We start from the raw sequence: 10,147 nt of genomic DNA, 5'->3' as shown, positions 1-10,147 counted from the left end.
TTATTTGATTTATTTCCAATATAGTTAATTAACGTGCAAAAGGGAATGTTACGGAAGAGTCGTCAGTGGAAACAGTCTCGCCCCTGCCCCAGAGCTGCTCGCCCACCTCTCTGGAAGAAACCATTTTCTTGTGTTCCCCTGCTGGCGGTGCTTCCTACATGTACAAGCTGGTACAGAGACGCTACACAAGTGGTGGCTTACTACGCGCTTCTTGCACACACACTTCTGCAATTCATGTGAGGACATAACTGCACTATAAATTTTCCTTCCCAATGGCTAAATAGTGTTAAATGGATATGCCACAATGGATTTAACTATTAGAGGGCATTTAGGTTGTTTCCAATCTTTTAATGGAAAATCTTTTATTTATCCGCTATTATAAGGAATGCTGGAATGTAGTTTTCTTTTATATTTATATCTTCGCTACACTTGGTATTTATTGTGGAGTAAGGAGTGAAGTAGTGATACAATTTTTTTTCTAAGTGGCTACCTAGTCCCAACATGTTTATTGAATAATTTGTCTCTAACCATTGACTTGAAATGCTTCATTTTTTTAATAGGTGTTGGAGTAAGTTTCTGGAATTTCTATTCTATTTTATTTATATCTATTCTATGTTGAATGTCTATTCAAACATTTTAATTACTATAACCTTATAATCTGTTTTAATATCTTATAGGGCTATTCATCTTACTATTCATTTTCAGAAATTTCCTTGCCTTTATTGCTTATTTATTTTTTTCCTAGTACCTATGGAAAATAGTTCCAGATTACCCATTTTCCCCCCAAGTTTCAAGTGACTACTGAGGACTTGGAATATGGCTGTTACTAATGAGACAAATTTTAAGTTTTATGTACATTTTGCTAAAATTTAAATAGTTACATGTAGCTCCTGTGTTGGACAGGGAAGTTCTAACAGATTCTTATTAGTAAATAAAAGATTATTGATTTCTGAACACTAATTTTTGTACCCAGCCACCTCACTCTTTTATTATTTAGAATAATTTTTCAGTTGATCCTCTTGGGTTTTCCAAGAATGTAAACTATAATATAAAAATGATAATTTTATCTTTCCTTCCAGTTAATTAAAACTTAATTTTTGTCTTTAGTTTTATGGAAACAGTGGTACATTGAAATTTCATGATTTTTATTAATTCATCATTCAAAAACATTGTCTTCTAAATATTAGGTCTTAGAGGATACAAAATAATTAAGACACTAGTTGTTGCCTTCAAGAGTTTGTAGAATGTGGATGAGACTCCCTCACAGAGAAGCATCCTGCGGTATATTAAACCCCCTGATAGAAATATACAAGACTTTTGAGGGTGGTGATGGCATCAAAGTACTTCAAGTGGGGGGCAGTGTCTGCAGGCAGGGGACGACTTTTGGAAAGGGGGTGCTTCGGCCAAGTCTTAAAAAATGAGTTAGAGTTAATCAGATGAAAGATGGAGGAGGACATATGGATTTCAGACTAAGAAGATAGTAACATCTATAAAGTAAATATTTTAGTTTTTTTTTAACTTCTTAAAAATGTTTACTTTTTAGATATGGTTATAGACATTTGATCAAATATTTATATAACATATTGATCAGGCATACTTTGAAACTACATTTACGTTTGGGAAGTGTGAGGGTTTTACTAAAAAATGCATGATAAAAATAAAAGTGTTATTTTCAACAAATGTTTAAGTTGCCTCCTATAATGGTGGCGGCAGTACAATATAGCTGGTAGACTAATTTCAAAGTCAATTCCAGTTACAAAATTAATTTTATAGTAGTCCCAGTTTCTTTGCTAGTAATTATTTTATACTGGTAATTTATTAAGTCTTAAAATGTATAACCCTTTCTTAGTGGAAGTTCTCATACACAGGATGTTTTATGTTCTATACAGAGCCAAAGGGATAAACTTAAATTTCCTCTGAAACTCTTAGCTAGACTGTTTCTTCTGGAAATGTTGAAATTCTAATTAATCATCATTAAGCAAAATCATCATCATCATCATCATCATCATCTGTACTGAAACTCTTTGATACATAATGCTACTCTCTCTCTTTCTCTAATATTGTCTGGGTACGATCATAATAGCTCCAGTATTATAAAAGCTCTAGGTCAAGACAACACCTGCCAAACAATCAATTTATCAAATTATATATACACCTGCTTTGTTTATATTAATTGCTCGTAGTTTATACCAATTTACATTTTGCTGAGGCTTAATGTTCAGGGTATTTGGAGAATGGGTGCAACATGAATGTCACACATTTTGGAAATACCCACTAAATAGAAGCACAAAAGGCCATGGAATAGATTGAAAATGTTAAATGCGTATCAAATTTGGTGAATTAATTTCACATTTCTTTATAGTAATCTTTTTATCTGTGTCGAAGGTTTTGCCCCGTAATGAAAACTGTTTTTTCCCCTCTGTAAATTATTACCCGTTCAATGTGACCTACATAAATGTTTCTTTTCCTTTTATGGAAATGCTAACTTTCCAGGCCTCTCACTTTTGAACATGGGAGCACTTCTGGAACACAGCTTTTCCACACCAGTGGCGGGCTTGCCCGAAACTGTAGCTGACGTTGGCTTGCGTATGAGAAGAGTGAATGGTTGAAGACATAAGGCCCAGTTTCTTCAGGCTCTACCTGAAACCCTCCCTTTATCTCGCATTCAAGAAAGCCGACCAGTGAATTCAGAGGAGGACAGTGACTGGTGTACTGGTTGGGGGTAGGCTGTTATGCTTCATAAAAGTTTCTACTGAACTTTTCAATGGACTAAAACACAGGTGGCAAACACAAGGCCCACGGGCGGAATCCGGCCTCCACCTTGTTGTATCTGGCTGGCCCTTTGTTTCTACCCGACGGCAGTGCCGAGCTCCTTGCCCCTAGTTAAGGAGTAGTTACATTCATACAGTCCTAAAGTACATTCGGTCCTTTGGAGGCAACTGTGAAGCTGATGTGGTCCCCAGTAAAAATGAGATTGACACCCCTGGTAAAACAACAAAAGTTTTTAAAGTTTTGTTTCTTGCTCATGCTACTCATCCAGTGGGTGGACAGAGGAGCTCTGTTAACCAAGCCACTTAGGGACTCTGGCTGCGAGAGCAGCCAGCTGGAGAGTTCCAAGCCAGCAAACTCTGGCCCAGACCCAATGCTCCACTCACAAAGCATTGGCTGGAACTTGGCACGTGGACGCACCTAACCATAAGAGGGTCTGAAAGTGGAGAGAACTGGAAATATTTGACAGACAACACTAAGGATTACCGCGACTATACTGAAAATGTGTTGATGGAGCAGTTTCGGCAAGAACGGAGGTGACCTGTGCAGAAAGAAAAACAACGTGAACAGTGCTGGATCACAGCGCTGGCTATTCCATGATTGTTCACTCTTCTCCCTAAAACTGTGTTCCAGTCCAGTCCAATCCAATCCAGTGCAATCCAATCCAATCCAGTCTAATAAGCATTTAATAAAAGCCTGAGAGTGGGGATACCTGGTTATGCAAAGGTGGATAGAAGCAAAACTGTAGGTATCACAATTTCTTTTGAATTCTATACTCAGGCTACTTTGGAGACCACCTTAAGAAATATTAACAAAGCTTTGACAACGACACCTAAATCAGACCTAGCTCTATATATGTGTTTAGATGATAGTAATGGTGTGGACAGGAACTGCATTTGTTTTCTTTTTTAAAGATTAGATCTCTTCTTCATACCATTTATTAAAATACATTATATTGATAGATACATTTGACATATGACACTAAAGGCAAAAGCCACAAAAGCAAAAATAGCTAAATTAGACTTCATCAAAATAAGAAAATGTAACTGCTTCTAAGAAAACCATCAAGAAAGCGAAAAGGCAACTCACAGAATGGGGGAAACTATTTGTAAATCATATGTATGCCTCACGAGGGTTTTGTACCCCAATTGTGTATTTTTTAAAAAGATTTTATTATTTATTTTTAGAGAGAGGGGAAAGGAAGGAGAAAGAGAGGGAGAGAAATACTGATTGGCTGCCTCTCAAATGCGCCTGACTGAGCCCTGGGCGAAATTGAACTGGTGACCTTTCACTTTGTGGGATTATGCCCAACCAACTGAGCCACACAAGTCAGGGCTCCAAGATATATTTTTAAAAACCTCTTCTACTCAACAATAAAGACCACCCAATTTTAAAATGAGCAAAATATTTGATAGACATTTCTCCCAAAAAATATATGTATATATAGTTGTCCAGTAAGCACATGAAAATATAGTATTGTATTATTAGTCAATAGAGAAATGCAAATCAAAACCACAATGAGATACCACTTCACACTCACTAATATAGCTATAATAAAAAAGCTGGACAATAACAGGAGTTGGCAAGGATGCGGAGAAATTGGAACTCTCACACATTGCCCATAGGAATGTAAAATGGCGTAGCCACTTTGGAAAACAGTTTGGCAGTTCCTCAAAAATTTAAATACAGCGCTTCCATATGACCCATCTATTTCATACCTAGGTATATATTCAAGCAAAATAAAAACACATTCACACAAACACTTGTACATGAATGTTCATAGCAGCATTATTCATTTCAGAAATGAAAACAAGGCAAATGTGTATCAACTGATGAATCACAGACAAAATGTGATATATCTACACGTAGGAATATTATTCAGCCATAAATAGCAATGAGATGTTGCTACATACTTCTTCAACTTGGATGAACCTTGAAAACATGCTAGGTGAAAGAAGCCGGACACAAAAAGTCACATACTATGTGACTCCATTTCTATGAAACGTCCAGAAAAGACAAGTCCATAGAGACAAAAAGTTAATTAGTGGTTGTTGGGGGCTGGGAGGAGAGTGGAACGGGAAATCGCTGCTAATGGGTGTGGGGGTTCTTACTAGAATACCAAAAATGTTCGGAATCTAGTGGTGATGGCTGCACAACTGTGTGAGATAAGTTTTATTAATAAAAATGTGTGGCACCAATGTTATTAATATGTACATCTACACATGTATATACACATACATACATCGGCATGGTGAATCACAAGTGACTTTTCATGTGTGTGTGTGGGCTTTCTTGTTGTTCCCCCACCACTCAGTCTGAGAACATGCACTATGTTTGTAACTTGAAAAAGAAAAAACCTTTTAAAATTAGTTCAAATCAAGCTTATGAGCTTGCATTTCTTTACTAATCTTTTGAGTGACCCAGTGTAGATTACATTCACATGAAATTCTAGAATAAGCAACAATGAGTTGTGTTGGGGGGGAATCAGAAGAACGGCTTCCCCGGACGAGTGGGAGCAGGGACTGACTAGCGAAGGGCACGCGGCAATGTTCTGGGGTGGTGGCAGTTACGGCGATGGTCTGTGTGTTGGTAGCGGTTGGGTCACACAGCTGCATGTTTGTCAACACTCAGGAAACGTACACTTGAGATGTGTGCATTTCTTTGTATATGTTTTACACTAAAATGCATAACACATATTGAACTCAAGTTAATAAGTATGCTTAAGTATTCAGGGCAAAGTATACTTTGAAACATATATTCTAAAAATAAGGCGGATTAATGGATGAATACGGGTAATAGAGGGATAGATATGTAATAATAGTAAGATGTCAATGGTGGAATACTGATGGTTGGATATGTGGGTATGCACTGATTTATATCTAAAATTTTTCATAATAAAACATGGGGAGAGAAGAGACCCAATACGACTTCGCTATCTATCCTTTTGACCTCCAAACTCCATCTTACCCGTCTCTTTTCCTACTACCTGTTAGGTATTTCCAATTTGGAAACTGGAAATTGGATTGTGGAACTCATCTCCAGCCCACACAAATCATCTTTGCTTTCTTTGTTTTTGTGAAGGCTAACACTGTTCTTCTAGTGGTGAAGGTTTCTCAGAATAAAAGTCATGTTTCTTTTCTTCCCTTCTTTCAAGCCCCTCTAATCCAATGGAGCTCTAAATTCTCCTAATTTTCACTTTATACTATTTTACTTCATTTCCCTTCAGCACCACCTTAATTTTGCACTGATTACCTGCATACTAGCGGCCATTTCTATGGGAAAATAGACTGGTCTAGCTAAGAAAATAATTCCTATGTAACTTGGTACTCTATATCTTTTTACATGCTTCCTATAGAATGGTTTTGGGTAGAATATTGTACTGGGTTGGCCAAAAAGTCCGTTTAGTTTTTTCTGTAAAATAAAAGACACATTTTTCATTTTCACCAGTAGCTTTATTGATTTGGATATTTTGAGTAATTTAATTATGTCCTGTGTGGCATAATGTTGATTATTCTCAGTTAATATCTCAATTAACTTCAACTGGTCTACCCAACTATGGAGCATCATCCAGTGAGAAGTCTCCAGCACAAGCTTCACAACTGCTTTTGACACATCCAATCAGTCACAGCACCTTCTCCATACACTGCACAAATCTCTTTTTGTGTTTCACTTGCGTGTTTACCTTTCCTGAGATAATAAAGAATGATATGCTGAAAATGTTGCATATTTTCTTCTATATTCAATATTAAAATGGCTACACAAAAATTCACGAATTTGATGTTTTTTTTAAATGCACACTGATATGACAGCTGTCACAATACAACCTGACAAAATTGTTCTGAATGAAGTTAAAAGACAACTAAGCACTACTAGAGCCACTTTTACAGGGAAAAAAACAAACTTACTTTTTGGCCAACCCAATATTAGAATTTCCTTGGTTATTGTCTTAAAACTCTGAATTCTAGCGTCAGTTCTTTCAACTTGCCTGTTAATGACTTGGAACCAGTTTTGGATGATTTAGATGCATTCATCCCTATCACAGATGACAGACAAGAACTCTATACTATGACTGGCATCTCTAAGAACTGGTCCTGCTACATGAACTATGCTAAAATTGTCAGTTATCATCTTGGCAGATACCTGACACCAATCCTATCATGTTATTCTGCAGTCTAGTTTGCAACTGATTTATCTTAGATGATTCACAAAGGAGTGAAATTGCTCATCATCAGATGCCCCATGGGTATTTCATTAACCTTATTTCCCCTGATGGCTATACTAGCTGGCCATTGGGAATATCAAACTTAAAATGTGCCATGTTAAAATAATTGCAGCTAAGATGTAGTAACTTGGCCCCAAAGTTCATAGCAGCACAATTTACAACAGCCAAGTACTGGAAGCAACCGAAGTGCCCATCAGCAAATGAGTGGATCAAAAACTATGGTACATTTACACAATGGAATTCTACATAGTAGAGAGAAAGGAGCTTATACCCTTTGCAATAGCATGGATGGAACTGGAGAGCATTATGCTGAGTGAAATAAGCCAGGTGGTGAGGGACAAATACCATATGATCTCACCTATAACTGGAACCTAACCAACTAAAGAAAAAAGCAAACAAAATATAACCAGAGACATTGAAGTTAAGAGCAATCTAACAATAACCAGAGGGGAGTGGGGAGGGGATAGTGGAAAGAGGGGTTTTCAGGAACTATTATAAAGGACACAGGGAGAAAACCAAGGGGGAGGGTGGAGGCAGGTGGGTTTGGCTGGTGTGGGGTGGAAGGGTGGGGAGAAAATGTGGGCAACTGTAATAGAACAATAAAAAATTTTTAATTAAAAATAAATATAAATAAAAAATTGAATTAAAAATAAAAAAAAGATGTAGTAACTTGGGGTCTAAATGATCTGTGTATCTACATATTCAAGTGGAATTCAGTTTTATGATGAACTGGTCTCTATCAAAAGCATTTTCCCAACAGAAACATATTTTGGGAGGCTTCATTCTTCACACATTGGTCTTGCTCCCGATTTGATTGGCAGAGTACGATCCCTAAGATCCTTTTGGACTTATATACCATTAAGGTATAAAGAAAAATAAAAAGCTCCTCTGAAATCTTGTAATTTTTACTTGTATTTAATGTTGGCTGGGTTTTTTGTGTTATTTGCCTTTATTAAATTTTCAGGTTTATGTTTAGTGTACACACTGCTTAAGCTATGAAATGACTGAGGGAAGCCTTGCATTTTAAACTGTCCTCTGGTGCTTCTACACATAATGGATACATTTTATCCCAGGCCTGCACAGTCAACGCACATTTAGCCTCGGTGTACACAATCAGATGATTGAGGAAACGGAGACTAAAAATAGAGTGAAATGTTTACCATAAAAGTGATGGGGAAAATTCCATTAGTCCGCTCCCCTGCTCTGGGCGGAGCAGGGTGTGGCACAGTTTGCAGAATTCCCAATAGTCTACTCGCTGGTGACCTGTAACCAGGTCTCTTGTTACTGTCCTTCAGGTTCTGTTCTAAAATCCTTAAAGGTATTTGTCTACATTAGAAGGTACAGGTGATTTCCTAATATGAGTCACCAGTCTTTGCAATTTCTAGAAGCTCTTCTGTACAAGGTCCTCTGTGTTCCTGATGAGCTGGTGTCAACAGGCCGTTCGAAGAGAACATTCTGCCCCTGGGTTTCAAGTGATTTTCTTGGTCACGCTGAGTGCGGGCCAACAGGGAACACTGGTTTGCCCACTACTTGCTCCCTTGGCTCTGTTTTGTGGTGTCAGGGTGCTTAGTCATCACATTTGTTCACTCGAGCAATGCTTTTGTCCACTCTAAGTTTCGCTTAGTTTTCTTGTGCGTTACCAAGGAACTGATCTTCCACTGGTAGCCACCTTCGCCTTTCAGAAGGGCTCTGCTCTAGCAGCCCTGCCGCTAACAGTTTCTGCGTTTAATTAGCTGAGACGCAGAAACCATTTCCCCCTTAAACTCCCAGGCAGTGATTTGGCAAAATGAGATCTGCTAGACTTAGCATAAAGGTGGAGGGGAAAGAAAAACAAATTAGGTAGTTTCATGCTAGTTGGGTATTATTATGTGAAAATAGGGAGCTTCACTTCCCTATTTTCAGATAGTGCAGTTCGAGTAGAGATACAGGAATGAGAGCTGTTAAAAATAAGAAAAATTACATATATATTCTTTAAAAATTTGTAATTTTAAATTATACACACATAAAAGAAAAAGACTGGGGCAAAGATTATTTTATTTGCTTGCTTTTTACATCATACTGGCTCCTTCAACCAAGGTGGTTCTAAAGTGATACTATTCTCTCTCATGAATTTCCCTCTGTCAGGGATTCGGTCAAACTTTATGAGGGCCTGCACAGAAAGTTTTTATGTGAAGTTTTCTGACCAAGTATTTGGGACTGGGAGAATCCCAGTGAGGACAGAAAACTATTAATGGAAACTAACAGGCAGGTTAAATTCCTACCATGCAACATTCCAATGGTTTCACCTCTCATATTTTTCCCTCGTGTACTTCCTACATAGAAAAGATTTTTGCTTGCTGAACAAGGTGAATTTATTAGATAATAATTCAGCTTCCGACTTAGACTTCTCGACAATATGTATGTGCCCAGTTCAGATGCCCGGTCAACGTGTGATGACAATGGTGTTCCGGCGGGGATGGAGAAGTCAACGATGAAACTTTACAGAGGGCAGTATGATACTCATCTGACTTGTGTTTTTTTAGAATTTCGAATAAGGATGGTTATTAAAAGTCTCTTTGGGGCTCAAGGGGCCCAAATAAAGAGAACTTGTAAAGAAAGTGAAGAGGGTAAGGGAATCATATAGAGAATCTGAGGTCAGGGAGGGCCCAGGCCTCCTCTCTTTGGCATCTTCACCAAGTCATCTACAAGTTTCTCATATTGTATTACTTGTGTACTGTAGTCCCCACTTACCTGTGGTTTTGCCTTCTGCCATTTCAGTTAACAGCAGTCCAAATATATTAGATGGAAAATTCTGGAAATAAACAATTCATAAATTTTAAAGTGTGTGCAGTTCTGAGTAGCATGATGAAACCTTGAGCCGTCCAAATCTGACCAGGTGGGGGCAGAAGTCATCCCTTTGTCCAGCATATTGATTCTGTATCCACCACTCGCCTGTTAATTAGTAGCCCTCTTGGTTATCAGAGTGACTGGAATGGTATTGCAGTGCTTGTGTCGGGGTAAGGCTTATTTTACTTAATAATGCTGTATTCACATAACTTTTATTATAGTGTAATTGTTCTATTTTGTTATTCATTTTTGTTGTTCATCTCTTACTGTGCCTAATTTATAAGAAAAATCCCCCATAGTATATGTAGGGCTTGGAACTATCTGTGGCTT

The sequence above is a fragment of the Desmodus rotundus genome, chromosome 11 (assembly GCF_022682495.2).
Source record: "Desmodus rotundus isolate HL8 chromosome 11, HLdesRot8A.1, whole genome shotgun sequence".
NCBI classification, from domain to species: Eukaryota; Metazoa; Chordata; class Mammalia; order Chiroptera; family Phyllostomidae; genus Desmodus; species Desmodus rotundus.
Note: the sequence above shows the minus strand (reverse complement) of the source record.